Source organism: Aquarana catesbeiana, linkage group LG05 (assembly GCF_042186555.1).
Source record: "Aquarana catesbeiana isolate 2022-GZ linkage group LG05, ASM4218655v1, whole genome shotgun sequence".
Taxonomy (NCBI): domain Eukaryota; kingdom Metazoa; phylum Chordata; class Amphibia; order Anura; family Ranidae; genus Aquarana; species Aquarana catesbeiana.
Genome location: NC_133328.1, coordinates 10,858,461 through 10,874,120, shown reverse-complemented (window position 1 = coordinate 10,874,120; position 15,660 = coordinate 10,858,461). Strand labels below are relative to the sequence as shown.

At 53.3% G+C, this 15,660-nt stretch overlaps 8 non-coding genes across 8 annotated transcripts; all 8 read right to left on the bottom strand.

Annotated features, from left to right (window-relative positions):
• Positions 1–1,536: 1,536 nt before the first annotated feature.
• Positions 1,537–1,655, bottom strand: LOC141146388 (5S ribosomal RNA). Its single transcript, XR_012244879.1, has one exon. It is a non-coding gene; the product is annotated as a 5S ribosomal RNA (ribosomal RNA).
• A 1,849-nt stretch (positions 1,656–3,504) lies between these two features.
• On the bottom strand, positions 3,505–3,623 carry LOC141146387 (5S ribosomal RNA). Its single transcript, XR_012244878.1, has one exon. It is a non-coding gene; the product is annotated as a 5S ribosomal RNA (ribosomal RNA).
• Positions 3,624–5,476: 1,853 nt separating this feature from the next.
• On the bottom strand, positions 5,477–5,595 carry LOC141146386 (5S ribosomal RNA). Its single transcript, XR_012244877.1, has one exon. It is a non-coding gene; the product is annotated as a 5S ribosomal RNA (ribosomal RNA).
• Positions 5,596–7,448: 1,853 nt separating this feature from the next.
• On the bottom strand, positions 7,449–7,567 carry LOC141146376 (5S ribosomal RNA). Its single transcript, XR_012244876.1, has one exon. It is a non-coding gene; the product is annotated as a 5S ribosomal RNA (ribosomal RNA).
• Positions 7,568–9,424: 1,857 nt separating this feature from the next.
• LOC141146285 (5S ribosomal RNA) lies at positions 9,425–9,543 on the bottom strand. Its single transcript, XR_012244837.1, has one exon. It is a non-coding gene; the product is annotated as a 5S ribosomal RNA (ribosomal RNA).
• A 1,858-nt stretch (positions 9,544–11,401) lies between these two features.
• On the bottom strand, positions 11,402–11,520 carry LOC141146365 (5S ribosomal RNA). Its single transcript, XR_012244875.1, has one exon. It is a non-coding gene; the product is annotated as a 5S ribosomal RNA (ribosomal RNA).
• A 1,870-nt stretch (positions 11,521–13,390) lies between these two features.
• Positions 13,391–13,509, bottom strand: LOC141146280 (5S ribosomal RNA). The gene has a single exon (XR_012244831.1). It is a non-coding gene; the product is annotated as a 5S ribosomal RNA (ribosomal RNA).
• A 1,861-nt stretch (positions 13,510–15,370) lies between these two features.
• On the bottom strand, positions 15,371–15,489 carry LOC141146353 (5S ribosomal RNA). Its single transcript, XR_012244874.1, has one exon. It is a non-coding gene; the product is annotated as a 5S ribosomal RNA (ribosomal RNA).
• Between the last annotated feature and the right edge of the window lie 171 nt (positions 15,490–15,660).

The following is a 15,660-nucleotide window of genomic DNA, read 5'->3' as shown; positions in this document are numbered from 1 at the left end:
CAGGGCGCATGTAGCGCGGGGCCTCATGCCTGCACTTGTTAACGCCTTCGCTTTCATACCAGGTGGCCAGCCCATGGATCTCCGGAACCTGGCTTCCGTTCCGCTAGCTACTGGAAACCGACCGCTGCGGAGGGAGCCAGTACATCCACCCCCCCCTGGCTACCAGAGGACCTCTGACCTAGGGTTGCCACCTCATCCCTTTAAACCCGAACACTTATTTATTACGCAGCTTCTGAGGCTGATTAAGGTAGTAATTAAACTCACTTGTTGCCCTTATCTGCCTTAAATTAGCCTTCAGAACCTGTGTAATTCCTATGTGTTCGGGTTTAAAGGGATGGGGTTGCAACTCTACCCTCACCTATAGCAGGCGCCATGCCTCACCACTGGCTGCAGTCAAGCAACTGCTTGACTTGCCCAGTAGGTAGACCTTTTCTTGTAGCGTCGCTTCATACCTCACATGTGCCATACTCACCCAAGTTCTTTTCAATAGGCCTGGAGACCAACATGCATGATGGAGTCCCTTTCAATGACTTCAGAGGAGGCTTAGAACACTTGACGCAACTTTACTGAGAAGTCTTGGGCATTACAGTTCAACATGAACAATGGTCATATCCTGACCCAAACTGCCACTGACTGGCTGCCCAGGACTACCTCTACAAGGTAGTAGTTCATGTTGGTCTTTGAGTTGCCATCTCATCCCTTTATATCCGAACACATATTAAATTACAGAAATTCTGTGGCTGATTAAGGTGGTAATTAAACTCACTCGTTGCCTTATCTGCATTCAATTAGCCTCAGAACCTGTGTAATTCATATGTGTTTGGGTTTAAAGGGATGAGGTGGCAACCCTAGTAGGCCTCCTGCAAGCGCTGCCTGATCCCCCGAAACCCAGCCTTCCCCTAAATTTTTTATGACCGGCGGGTAGGCTGGATCCAAAAAAACCCCGGCAGCGCACGCATTAACTCTTTCCCTCCCAGCCTGGGGCAGCCGCTAACTAAAACCACGCTCCTGTAGGCAACCTGCTGCCTACACCCTAGCCGCTTCAGGGCGCAGGTTTCACGACCCGTCGGCTCTGTGGCTTCTCGCTGGCTTCGGCAGTCCGCGTGCGAGCTTCCCCCAGCCTGGGGAGCGCGGCAGAATGTGTTGGCGCAAGGGCGACTAAAGAGGAGGAGTGATAGCACCAAAACGGCTGAGGAGAGCGCTGGAAAAGGGCTGGGCCGTGGAGCCTAAGCGGGATGTAGGATGGGGGCTAGCTAGGTGGGGGTTGCGTCCGGCCGTTGCTTTGCTGTCTACAGGGACTGGATGCGTGGCAAGCTCCTGAGGTAGGGAGGGAGGGAGGGAGAGAGAGAAAGAAGAAAGAAAGTGTATTTTTGAAAGAAGGGGTGAGGAAAGGGAGGAGGGCGAAGAAAAAGTGGGGGCTGGACTGGTGATTTTGTAGGAGCTAGGTGTGCAGGAGGGCTTGCAGAGCGGGTTTTGTTAAAAGAGAATGTAAAAAGAGGCATAGAGGAGAGTGACCCCTGCTGGAAGAAAAGCAAAAGCCTACAGCACCTGGTATTCCCAGGCGGTCTCCCATCCAAGTACTAACCAGGCCCGACCCTGCTTAGCTTCCGAGATCAGACGAGAGCGGGCGCATTCAGGGTGGTGTGGCCGTAGGCAAAGCTCATGGTCTCTTTCAAGCCTCTTGTACTTGTCACCGGCAGCCTGGCTCCGCCTTTCCTTGACTTTGCTACAATCAGCAGTGCCTTTTGACAAGCAACGCAGCACACCCCACCTTGTCGTCTCTCCTCTCTCTCGCTCGCTCGCTCTCTTCAACCCCCCTGCCTCTTGCTGCCTCTTTAACCTCTTCCTGCCTGCACCTTCTCACACACATACTCAGCCTGGCTTCAAAGGCTCCTTTCTGGCTTCCCCTGGCCTGACTTTTAACCTTTTCCCTGACAAGGCTTTGCACCAAAGGAAGAGGAGCAGCAGGGCGCATGTAGCGCGGGGCCTCATGCCTGCACTTGTTAACGCCTTCGCTTTCATACCAGGTGGCCAGCCCATGGATCTCCGGAACCTGGCTTCCGTTCCGCTAGCTACTGGAAACCGACCGCTGCGGAGGGAGCCAGTACATCCACCCCCCCCTGGCTACCAGAGGACCTCTGACCTAGGGTTGCCACCTCATCCCTTTAAACCCGAACACTTATTTATTACGCAGCTTCTGAGGCTGATTAAGGTAGTAATTAAACTCACTTGTTGCCCTTATCTGCCTTAAATTAGCCTTCAGAACCTGTGTAATTCCTATGTGTTCGGGTTTAAAGGGATGGGGTTGCAACTCTACCCTCACCTATAGCAGGCGCCATGCCTCACCACTGGCTGCAGTCAAGCAACTGCTTGACTTGCCCAGTAGGTAGACCTTTTCTTGTAGCGTCGCTTCATACCTCACATGTGCCATACTCACCCAAGTTCTTTTCAATAGGCCTGGAGACCAACATGCATGATGGAGTCCCTTTCAATGACTTCAGAGGAGGCTTAGAACACTTGACGCAACTTTACTGAGAAGTCTTGGGCATTACAGTTCAACATGAACAATGGTCATATCCTGACCCAAACTGCCACTGACTGGCTGCCCAGGACTACCTCTACAAGGTAGTAGTTCATGTTGGTCTTTGAGTTGCCATCTCATCCCTTTATATCCGAACACATATTAATTACAGAAATTCTGTGGCTGATTAAGGTGGTAATTAAACTCACTCGTTGCCTTATCTGCATTCAATTAGCCTCAGAACCTGTGTAATTCATATGTGTTTGGGTTTAAAGGGATGAGGTGGCAACCCTAGTAGGCCTCCTGCAAGCGCTGCCTGATCCCCCGAAACCCAGCCTTCCCCTAAATTTTTTATGACCGGCGGGTAGGCTGGATCCAAAAAAACCCCGGCAGCGCACGCATTAACTCTTTCCCTACCAGCCTGGGGCAGCCGCTAACTAAAACCACGCTCCTGTAGGCAACCTGCTGCCTACACCCTAGCCGCTTCAGGGCGCAGGTTTCACGACCCGTCGGCTCTGTGGCTTCTCGCTGGCTTCGGCAGTCCGCGTGCGAGCTTCCCCCAGCCTGGGGAGCGCGGCAGAATGTGTTGGCGCAAGGGCGACTAAAGAGGAGGAGTGATAGCACCAAAACGGCTGAGGAGAGCGCTGGAAAAGGGCTGGGCCGTGGAGCCTAAGCGGGATGTAGGATGGGGGCTAGCTAGGTGGGGGTTGCGTCCGGCCGTTGCTTTGCTGTCTACAGGGACTGGATGCGTGGCAAGCTCCTGAGGTAGGGAGGGAGGGAGGGAGGGAGAGAGAGAAAGAAGAAAGAAAGTGTATTTTTGAAAGAAGGGGTGAGGAAAGGGAGGAGGGCGAAGAAAAAGTGGGGGCTGGACTGGTGATTTTGTAGGAGCTAGGTGTGCAGGAGGGCTTGCAGAGCGGGTTTTGTTAAAAGAGAATGTAAAAAGAGGCATAGAGGAGAGTGACCCCTGCTGGAAGAAAAGCAAAAGCCTACAGCACCTGGTATTCCCAGGCGGTCTCCCATCCAAGTACTAACCAGGCCCGACCCTGCTTAGCTTCCGAGATCAGACGAGAGCGGGCGCATTCAGGGTGGTGTGGCCGTAGGCAAAGCTCATGGTCTCTTTCAAGCCTCTTGTACTTGTCACCGGCAGCCTGGCTCCGCCTTTCCTTGACTTTGCTACAATCAGCAGTGCCTTTTGACAAGCAACGCAGCACACCCCACCTTGTCGTCTCTCCTCTCTCTCGCTCGCTCGCTCGCTCTCTTCAACCCCCCTGCCTCTTGCTGCCTCTTTAACCTCTTCCTGCCTGCACCTTCTCACACACATACTCAGCCTGGCTTCAAAGGCTCCTTTCTGGCTTCCCCTGGCCTGACTTTTAACCTTTTCCCTGACAAGGCTTTGCACCAAAGGAAGATGAGCAGCAGGGCGCATGTAGCGCGGGGCCTCATGCCTGCACTTGTTAACGCCTTCGCTTTCATACCAGGTGGCCAGCCCATGGATCTCCGGAACCTGGCTTCCGTTCCGCTAGCTACTGGAAACCGACCGCTGCGGAGGGAGCCAGTACATCCACCCCCCCCTGGCTACCAGAGGACCTCTGACCTAGGGTTGCCACCTCATCCCTTTAAACCCGAACACTTATTTATTACGCAGCTTCTGAGGCTGATTAAGGTAGTAATTAAACTCACTTGTTGCCCTTATCTGCCTTAAATTAGCCTTCAGAACCTGTGTAATTCCTATGTGTTCGGGTTTAAAGGGATGGGGTTGCAACTCTACCCTCACCTATAGCAGGCGCCATGCCTCACCACTGGCTGCAGTCAAGCAACTGCTTGACTTGCCCAGTAGGTAGACCTTTTCTTGTAGCGTCGCTTCATACCTCACATGTGCCATACTCACCCAAGTTCTTTTCAATAGGCCTGGAGACCAACATGCATGATGGAGTCCCTTTCAATGACTTCAGAGGAGGCTTAGAACACTTGACGCAACTTTACTGAGAAGTCTTGGGCATTACAGTTCAACATGAACAATGGTCATATCCTGACCCAAACTGCCACTGACTGGCTGCCCAGGACTACCTCTACAAGGTAGTAGTTCATGTTGGTCTTTGAGTTGCCATCTCATCCCTTTATATCCGAACACATATTAATTACAGAAATTCTGTGGCTGATTAAGGTGGTAATTAAACTCACTCGTTGCCTTATCTGCATTCAATTAGCCTCAGAACCTGTGTAATTCATATGTGTTTGGGTTTAAAGGGATGAGGTGGCAACCCTAGTAGGCCTCCTGCAAGCGCTGCCTGATCCCCCGAAACCCAGCCTTCCCCTAAATTTTTTATGACCGGCGGGTAGGCTGGATCCAAAAAAACCCCGGCAGCGCACGCATTAACTCTTTCCCTCCCAGCCTGGGGCAGCCGCTAACTAAAACCACGCTCCTGTAGGCAACCTGCTGCCTACACCCTAGCCGCTTCAGGGCGCAGGTTTCACGACCCGTCGGCTCTGTGGCTTCTCGCTGGCTTCGGCAGTCCGCGTGCGAGCTTCCCCCAGCCTGGGGAGCGCCGCAGAATGTGTTGGCGCAAGGGCGACTAAAGAGGAGGAGTGATAGCACCAAAACGGCTGAGGAGAGCGCTGGAAAAGGGCTGGGCCGTGGAGCCTAAGCGGGATGTAGGATGGGGGCTAGCTAGGTGGGGGTTGCGTCCGGCCGTTGCTTTGCTGTCTACAGGGACTGGATGCGTGGCAAGCTCCTGAGGTAGGGAGGGAGGGAGGGAGGGAGAGAGAGAAAGAAGAAAGAAAGTGTATTTTTGAAAGAAGGGGTGAGGAAAGGGAGGAGGGCGAAGAAAAAGTGGGGGCTGGACTAGTGATTTTGTAGGAGCTAGGTGTGCAGGAGGGCTTGCAGAGCGGGTTTTGTTAAAAGAGAATGTAAAAAGAGGCATAGAGGAGAGTGACCCCTGCTGGAAGAAAAGCAAAAGCCTACAGCACCTGGTATTCCCAGGCGGTCTCCCATCCAAGTACTAACCAGGCCCGACCCTGCTTAGCTTCCGAGATCAGACGAGAGCGGGCGCATTCAGGGTGGTGTGGCCGTAGGCAAAGCTCATGGTCTCTTTCAAGCCTCTTGTACTTGTCACCGGCAGCCTGGCTCCGCCTTTCCTTGACTTTGCTACAATCAGCAGTGCCTTTTGACAAGCAACGCAGCACACCCCACCTTGTCGTCTCTCCTCTCTCTCGCTCGCTCGCTCGCTCTCTTCAACCCCCCTGCCTCTTGCTGCCTCTTTAACCTCTTCCTGCCTGCACCTTCTCACACACATACTCAGCCTGGCTTCAAAGGCTCCTTTCTGGCTTCCCCTGGCCTGACTTTTAACCTTTTCCCTGACAAGGCTTTGCACCAAAGGAAGAGGAGCAGCAGGGCGCATGTAGCGCGGGGCCTCATGCCTGCACTTGTTAACGCCTTCGCTTTCATACCAGGTGGCCAGCCCATGGATCTCCGGAACCTGGCTTCCGTTCCGCTAGCTACTGGAAACCGACCGCTGCGGAGGGAGCCAGTACATCCACCCCCCCCTGGCTACCAGAGGACCTCTGACCTAGGGTTGCCACCTCATCCCTTTAAACCCGAACACTTATTTATTACGCAGCTTCTGAGGCTGATTAAGGTAGTAATTAAACTCACTTGTTGCCCTTATCTGCCTTAAATTAGCCTTCAGAACCTGTGTAATTCCTATGTGTTCGGGTTTAAAGGGATGGGGTTGCAACTCTACCCTCACCTATAGCAGGCGCCATGCCTCACCACTGGCTGCAGTCAAGCAACTGCTTGACTTGCCCAGTAGGTAGACCTTTTCTTGTAGCGTCGCTTCATACCTCACATGTGCCATACTCACCCAAGTTCTTTTCAATAGGCCTGGAGACCAACATGCATGATGGAGTCCCTTTCAATGACTTCAGAGGAGGCTTAGAACACTTGACGCAACTTTACTGAGAAGTCTTGGGCATTACAGTTCAACATGAACAATGGTCATATCCTGACCCAAACTGCCACTGACTGGCTGCCCAGGACTACCTCTACAAGGTAGTAGTTCATGTTGGTCTTTGAGTTGCCATCTCATCCCTTTATATCCGAACACATATTAATTACAGAAATTCTGTGGCTGATTAAGGTGGTAATTAAACTCACTCGTTGCCTTATCTGCATTCAATTAGCCTCAGAACCTGTGTAATTCATATGTGTTTGGGTTTAAAGGGATGAGGTGGCAACCCTAGTAGGCCTCCTGCAAGCGCTGCCTGATCCCCCGAAACCCAGCCTTCCCCTAAATTTTTTATGACCGGCGGGTAGGCTGGATCCAAAAAAACCCCGGCAGCGCACGCATTAACTCTTTCCCTCCCAGCCTGGGGCAGCCGCTAACTAAAACCACGCTCCTGTAGGCAACCTGCTGCCTACACCCTAGCCGCTTCAGGGCGCAGGTTTCACGACCCGTCGGCTCTGTGGCTTCTCGCTGGCTTCGGCAGTCCGCGTGCGAGCTTCCCCCAGCCTGGGGAGCGCCGCAGAATGTGTTGGCGCAAGGGCGACTAAAGAGGAGGAGTGATAGCACCAAAACGGCTGAGGAGAGCGCTGGAAAAGGGCTGGGCCGTGGAGCCTAAGCGGGATGTAGGATGGGGGCTAGCTAGGTGGGGGTTGCGTCCGGCCGTTGCTTTGCTGTCTACAGGGACTGGATGCGTGGCAAGCTCCTGAGGTAGGGAGGGAGGGAGGGAGGGAGAGAGAGAAAGAAGAAAGAAAGTGTATTTTTGAAAGAAGGGGTGAGGAAAGGGAGGAGGGCGAAGAAAAAGTGGGGGCTGGACTAGTGATTTTGTAGGAGCTAGGTGTGCAGGAGGGCTTGCAGAGCGGGTTTTGTTAAAAGAGAATGTAAAAAGAGGCATAGAGGAGAGTGACCCCTGCTGGAAGAAAAGCAAAAGCCTACAGCACCTGGTATTCCCAGGCGGTCTCCCATCCAAGTACTAACCAGGCCCGACCCTGCTTAGCTTCCGAGATCAGACGAGAGCGGGCGCATTCAGGGTGGTGTGGCCGTAGGCAAAGCTCATGGTCTCTTTCAAGCCTCTTGTACTTGTCACCGGCAGCCTGGCTCCGCCTTTCCTTGACTTTGCTACAATCAGCAGTGCCTTTTGACAAGCAACGCAGCACACCCCACCTTGTCGTCTCTCCTCTCTCTCGCTCGCTCGCTCGCTCTCTTCAACCCCCCTGCCTCTTGCTGCCTCTTTAACCTCTTCCTGCCTGCACCTTCTCACACACATACTCAGCCTGGCTTCAAAGGCTCCTTTCTGGCTTCCCCTGGCCTGACTTTTAACCTTTTCCCTGACAAGGCTTTGCACCAAAGGAAGAGGAGCAGCAGGGCGCATGTAGCGCGGGGCCTCATGCCTGCACTTGTTAACGCCTTCGCTTTCATACCAGGTGGCCAGCCCATGGATCTCCGGAACCTGGCTTCCGTTCCGCTAGCTACTGGAAACCGACCGCTGCGGAGGGAGCCAGTACATCCACCCCCCCCTGGCTACCAGAGGACCTCTGACCTAGGGTTGCCACCTCATCCCTTTAAACCCGAACACTTATTTATTACGCAGCTTCTGAGGCTGATTAAGGTAGTAATTAAACTCACTTGTTGCCCTTATCTGCCTTAAATTAGCCTTCAGAACCTGTGTAATTCCTATGTGTTCGGGTTTAAAGGGATGGGGTTGCAACTCTACCCTCACCTATAGCAGGCGCCATGCCTCACCACTGGCTGCAGTCAAGCAACTGCTTGACTTGCCCAGTAGGTAGACCTTTTCTTGTAGCGTCGCTTCATACCTCACATGTGCCATACTCACCCAAGTTCTTTATAATAGGCCTGGAGACCAACATGCATGATGGAGTCCCTTTCAATGACTTCAGAGGAGGCTTAGAACACTTGACGCAACTTTACTGAGAAGTCTTGGGCATTACAGTTCAACATGAACAATGGTCATATCCTGACCCAAACTGCCACTGACTGGCTGCCCAGGACTACCTCTACAAGGTAGTAGTTCATGTTGGTCTTTGAGTTGCCATCTCATCCCTTTATATCCGAACACATATTAATTACAGAAATTCTGTGGCTGATTAAGGTGGTAATTAAACTCACTCGTTGCCTTATCTGCATTCAATTAGCCTCAGAACCTGTGTAATTCATATGTGTTTGGGTTTAAAGGGATGAGGTGGCAACCCTAGTAGGCCTCCTGCAAGCGCTGCCTGATCCCCCGAAACCCAGCCTTCCCCTAAATTTTTTATGACCGGCGGGTAGGCTGGATCCAAAAAAACCCCGGCAGCGCACGCATTAACTCTTTCCCTCCCAGCCTGGGGCAGCCGCTAACTAAAACCACGCTCCTGTAGGCAACCTGCTGCCTACACCCTAGCCGCTTCAGGGCGCAGGTTTCACGACCCGTCGGCTCTGTGGCTTCTCGCTGGCTTCGGCAGTCCGCGTGCGAGCTTCCCCCAGCCTGGGGAGCGCCGCAGAATGTGTTGGCGCAAGGGCGACTAAAGAGGAGGAGTGATAGCACCAAAACGGCTGAGGAGAGCGCTGGAAAAGGGCTGGGCCGTGGAGCCTAAGCGGGATGTAGGATGGGGGCTAGCTAGGTGGGGGTTGCGTCCGGCCGTTGCTTTGCTGTCTACAGGGACTGGATGCGTGGCAAGCTCCTGAGGTAGGTAGGGAGGGAGGGAGGGAGGGAGAGAGAGAAAGAAGAAAGAAAGTGTATTTTTGAAAGAAGGGGTGAGGAAAGGGAGGAGGGCGAAGAAAAAGTGGGGGCTGGACTGGTGATTTTGTAGGAGCTAGGTGTGCAGGAGGGCTTGCAGAGCGGGTTTTGTTAAAAGAGAATGTAAAAAGAGGCATAGAGGAGAGTGACCCCTGCTGGAAGAAAAGCAAAAGCCTACAGCACCTGGTATTCCCAGGCGGTCTCCCATCCAAGTACTAACCAGGCCCAACCCTGCTTAGCTTCCGAGATCAGACGAGAGCGGGCGCATTCAGGGTGGTGTGGCCATAGGCAAAGCTCATGGTCTCTTTCAAGCCTCTTGTACTTGTCACCGGCAGCCTGGCTCCGCCTTTCCTTGACTTTGCTACAATCAGCAGTGCCTTTTGACAAGCAACGCAGCACACCCCACCTTGTCGTCTCTCCTCTCTCTCGCTCGCTCGCTCGCTCTCTTCAACCCCCCTGCCTCTTGCTGCCTCTTTAACCTCTTCCTGCCTGCACCTTCTCACACACATACTCAGCCTGGCTTCAAAGGCTCCTTTCTGGCTTCCCCTGGCCTGACTTTTAACCTTTTCCCTGACAAGGCTTTGCACCAAAGGAAGAGGAGCAGCAGGGCGCATGTAGCGCGGGGCCTCATGCCTGCACTTGTTAACGCCTTCGCTTTCATACCAGGTGGCCAGCCCATGGATCTCCGGAACCTGGCTTCCATTCCGCTAGCTACTGGAAACCGACCGCTGCGGAGGGAGCCAGTACATCCACCCCCCCCTGGCTACCAGAGGACCTCTGACCTAGGGTTGCCACCTCATCCCTTTAAACCCGAACACTTATTTATTACGCAGCTTCTGAGGCTGATTAAGGTAGTAATTAAACTCACTTGTTGCCCTTATCTGCCTTAAATTAGCCTTCAGAACCTGTGTAATTCCTATGTGTTCGGGTTTAAAGGGATGGGGTTGCAACTCTACCCTCACCTATAGCAGGCGCCATGCCTCACCACTGGCTGCAGTCAAGCAACTGCTTGACTTGCCCAGTAGGTAGACCTTTTCTTGTAGCGTCGCTTCATACCTCACATGTGCCATACTCACCCAAGTTCTTTTCAATAGGCCTGGAGACCAACATGCATGATGGAGTCCCTTTCAATGACTTCAGAGGAGGCTTAGAACACTTGACGCAACTTTACTGAGAAGTCTTGGGCATTACAGTTCAACATGAACAATGGTCATATCCTGACCCAAACTGCCACTGACTGGCTGCCCAGGACTACCTCTACAAGGTAGTAGTTCATGTTGGTCTTTGAGTTGCCATCTCATCCCTTTATATCCGAACACATATTAATTACAGAAATTCTGTGGCTGATTAAGGTGGTAATTAAACTCACTCGTTGCCTTATCTGCATTCAATTAGCCTCAGAACCTGTGTAATTCATATGTGTTTGGGTTTAAAGGGATGAGGTGGCAACCCTAGTAGGCCTCCTGCAAGCGCTGCCTGATCCCCCGAAACCCAGCCTTCCCCTAAATTTTTTATGACCGGCGGGTAGGCTGGATCCAAAAAAAACCCCGGCAGCGCACGCATTAACTCTTTCCCTCCCAGCCTGGGGCAGCCGCTAACTAAAACCACGCTCCTGTAGGCAACCTGCTGCCTACACCCTAGCCGCTTCAGGGCGCAGGTTTCACGACCCGTCGGCTCTGTGGCTTCTCGCTGGCTTCGGCAGTCCGCGTGCGAGCTTCCCCCAGCCTGGGGAGCGCGGCAGAATGTGTTGGCGCAAGGGCGACTAAAGAGGAGGAGTGATAGCACCAAAACGGCTGAGGAGAGCGCTGGAAAAGGGCTGGGCCGTGGAGCCTAAGCGGGATGTAGGATGGGGGCTAGCTAGGTGGGGGTTGCGTCCGGCCGTTGCTTTGCTGTCTACAGGGACTGGATGCGTGGCAAGCTCCTGAGGTAGGTAGGGAGGGAGGGAGGGAGGGAGAGAGAGAAAGAAGAAAGAAAGTGTATTTTTGAAAGAAGGGGTGAGGAAAGGGAGGAGGGCGAAGAAAAAGTGGGGGCTGGACTGGTGATTTTGTAGGAGCTAGGTGTGCAGGAGGGCTTGCAGAGCGGGTTTTGTTAAAAGAGAATGTAAAAAGAGGCATAGAGGAGAGTGACCCCTGCTGGAAGAAAAGCAAAAGCCTACAGCACCTGGTATTCCCAGGCGGTCTCCCATCCAAGTACTAACCAGGCCCGACCCTGCTTAGCTTCCGAGATCAGACGAGAGCGGGCGCATTCAGGGTGGTGTGGCCGTAGGCAAAGCTCATGGTCTCTTTCAAGCCTCTTGTACTTGTCACCGGCAGCCTGGCTCCGCCTTTCCTTGACTTTGCTACAATCAGCAGTGCCTTTTGACAAGCAACGCAGCACACCCCACCTTGTCGTCTCTCCTCTCTCTCGCTCGCTTGCTCGCTCTCTTCAACCCCCCTGCCTCTTGCTGCCTCTTTAACCTCTTCCTGCCTGCACCTTCTCACACACATACTCAGCCTGGCTTCAAAGGCTCCTTTCTGGCTTCCCCTGGCCTGACTTTTAACCTTTTCCCTGACAAGGCTTTGCACCAAAGGAAGAGGAGCAGCAGGGCGCATGTAGCGCGGGGCCTCATGCCTGCACTTGTTAACGCCTTCGCTTTCATACCAGGTGGCCAGCCCATGGATCTCCGGAACCTGGCTTCCGTTCCGCTAGCTACTGGAAACCGACCGCTGCGGAGGGAGCCAGTACATCCACCCCCCCCCTGGCTACCAGAGGACCTCTGACCTAGGGTTGCCACCTCATCCCTTTAAACCCGAACACTTATTTATTACGCAGCTTCTGAGGCTGATTAAGGTAGTAATTAAACTCACTTGTTGCCCTTATCTGCCTTAAATTAGCCTTCAGAACCTGTGTAATTCCTATGTGTTCGGGTTTAAAGGGATGGGGTTGCAACTCTACCCTCACCTATAGCAGGCGCCATGCCTCACCACTGGCTGCAGTCAAGCAACTGCTTGACTTGCCCAGTAGGTAGACCTTTTCTTGTAGCATCGCTTCATACCTCACATGTGCCATACTCACCCAAGTTCTTTTCAATAGGCCTGGAGACCAACATGCATGATGGAGTCCCTTTCAATGACTTCAGAGGAGGCTTAGAACACTTGACGCAACTTTACTGAGAAGTCTTGGGCATTACAGTTCAACATGAACAATGGTCATATCCTGACCCAAACTGCCACTGACTGGCTGCCCAGGACTACCTCTACAAGGTAGTAGTTCATGTTGGTCTTTGAGTTGCCATCTCATCCCTTTATATCCGAACACATATTAATTACAGAAATTCTGTGGCTGATTAAGGTGGTAATTAAACTCACTCGTTGCCTTATCTGCATTCAATTAGCCTCAGAACCTGTGTAATTCATATGTGTTTGGGTTTAAAGGGATGAGGTGGCAACCCTAGTAGGCCTCCTGCAAGCGCTGCCTGATCCCCCGAAACCCAGCCTTCCCCTAAATTTTTTATGACCGGCGGGTAGGCTGGATCCAAAAAAACCCCGGCAGCGCACGCATTAACTCTTTCCCTCCCAGCCTGGGGCAGCCGCTAACTAAAACCACGCTCCTGTAGGCAACCTGCTGCCTACACCCTAGCCGCTTCAGGGCGCAGGTTTCACGACCCGTCGGCTCTGTGGCTTCTCGCTGGCTTCGGCAGTCCGCGTGCGAGCTTCCCCCAGCCTGGGGAGCGCCGCAGAATGTGTTGGCGCAAGGGCGACTAAAGAGGAGGAGTGATAGCACCAAAACGGCTGAGAAGAGCGCTGGAAAAGGGCTGGGCCGTGGAGCCTAAGCGGGATGTAGGATGGGGGCTAGCTAGGTGGGGGTTGCGTCCGGCCGTTGCTTTGCTGTCTACAGGGACTGGATGCGTGGCAAGCTCCTGAGGTAGGTAGGGAGGGAGGGAGGGAGGGAGGGAGGGAGGGAGAGAGAGAAAGAAGAAAGAAAGTGTATTTTTGAAAGAAGGGGTGAGGAAAGGGAGGAGGGCGAAGAAAAAGTGGGGGCTGGACTGGTGATTTTGTAGGAGCTAGGTGTGCAGGAGGGCTTGCAGAGCGGGTTTTGTTAAAAGAGAATGTAAAAAGAGGCATAGAGGAGAGTGACCCCTGCTGGAAGAAAAGCAAAAGCCTACAGCACCTGGTATTCCCAGGCGGTCTCCCATCCAAGTACTAACCAGGCCCGACCCTGCTTAGCTTCCGAGATCAGACGAGAGCGGGCGCATTCAGGGTGGTGTGGCTGTAGGCAAAGCTCATGGTCTCTTTCAAGCCTCTTGTACTTGTCACCGGCAGCCTGGCTCCGCCTTTCCTTGACTTTGCTACAATCAGCAGTGCCTTTTGACAAGCAACGCAGCACACCCCACCTTGTCGTCTCTCCTCTCTCTCGCTCGCTTGCTCTCTTCAACCCCCCTGCCTCTTGCTGCCTCTTTAACCTCTTCCTGCCTGCACCTTCTCACACACATACTCAGCCTGGCTTCAAAGGCTCCTTTCTGGCTTCCCCTGGCCTGACTTTTAACCTTTTCCCTGACAAGGCTTTGCACCAAAGGAAGAGGAGCAGCAGGGCGCATGTAGCGCGGGGCCTCATGCCTGCACTTGTTAACGCCTTCGCTTTCATACCAGGTGGCCAGCCCATGGATCTCTGGAACCTGGCTTCCGTTCCGCTAGCTACTGGAAACCGACCGCTGCGGAGGGAGCCAGTACATCCACCCCCCCCTGGCTACCAGAGGACCTCTGACCTAGGGTTGCCACCTCATTCCTTTAAACCCGAACACTTATTTATTACGCAGCTTCTGAGGCTGATTAAGGTAGTAATTAAACTCACTTGTTGCCCTTATCTGCCTTAAATTAGCCTTCAGAACCTGTGTAATTCCTATGTGTTCGGGTTTAAAGGGATGGGGTTGCAACTCTACCCTCACCTATAGCAGGCGCCATGCCTCACCACTGGCTGCAGTCAAGCAACTGCTTGACTTGCCCAGTAGGTAGACCTTTTCTTGTAGCGTCGCTTCATACCTCACATGTGCCATACTCACCCAAGTTCTTTTCAATAGGCCTGGAGACCAACATGCATGATGGAGTCCCTTTCAATGACTTCAGAGGAGGCTTAGAACACTTGACGCAACTTTACTGAGAAGTCTTGGGCATTACAGTTCAACATGAACAATGGTCATATCCTGACCCAAACTGCCACTGACTGGCTGCCCAGGACTACCTCTACAAGGTAGTAGTTCATGTTGGTCTTTGAGTTGCCATCTCATCCCTTTATATCCGAACACATATTAATTACAGAAATTCTGTGGCTGATTAAGGTGGTAATTAAACTCACTCGTTGCCTTATCTGCATTCAATTAGCCTCAGAACCTGTGTAATTCATATGTGTTTGGGTTTAAAGGGATGAGGTGGCAACCCTAGTAGGCCTCCTGCAAGCGCTGCCTGATCCCCCGAAACCCAGCCTTCCCCTAAATTTTTTATGACCGGCGGGTAGGCTGGATCCAAAAAAACCCCGGCAGCGCACGCATTAACTCTTTCCCTCCCAGCCTGGGGCAGCCGCTAACTAAAACCACGCTCCTGTAGGCAACCTGCTGCCTACACCCTAGCCGCTTCAGGGCGCAGGTTTCACGACCCGTCGGCTCTGTGGCTTCTCGCTGGCTTCGGCAGTCCGCGTGCGAGCTTCCCCCAGCCTGGGGAGCGCCGCAGAATGTGTTGGCGCAAGGGCGACTAAAGAGGAGGAGTGATAGCACCAAAACGGCTGAGAAGAGCGCTGGAAAAGGGCTGGGCCGTGGAGCCTAAGCGGGATGTAGGATGGGGGCTAGCTAGGTGGGGGTTGCGTCCGGCCGTTGCTTTGCTGTCTACAGGGACTGGATGCGTGGCAAGCTCCTGAGGTAGGTAGGGAGGGAGGGAGGGAGGGAGGGAGGGAGAGAGAGAAAGAAGAAAGAAAGTGTATTTTTGAAAGAAGGGGTGAGGAAAGGGAGGAGGGCGAAGAAAAAGTGGGGGCTGGACTGGTGATTTTGTAGGAGCTAGGTGTGCAGGAGGGCTTGCAGAGCGGGTTTTGTTAAAAGAGAATGTAAAAAGAGGCATAGAGGAGAGTGACCCCTGCTGGAAGAAAAGCAAAAGCCTACAGCACCTGGTATTCCCAGGCGGTCTCCCATCCAAGTACTAACCAGGCCCGACCCTGCTTAGCTTCCGAGATCAGACGAGAGCGGGCGCATTCAGGGTGGTGTGGCCGTAGGCAAAGCTCATGGTCTCTTTCAAGCCTCTTGTACTTGTCACCGGCAGCCTGGCTCCGCCTTTCCTTGACTTTGCTACAATCAGCAGTGCCTTTTGACAAGCAACGCAGCACACCCCACCTTGTCGTCTCTCCTCTCTCTCGCTCGCTCGCTCTCTTCAACCCCCCTGCCTCTT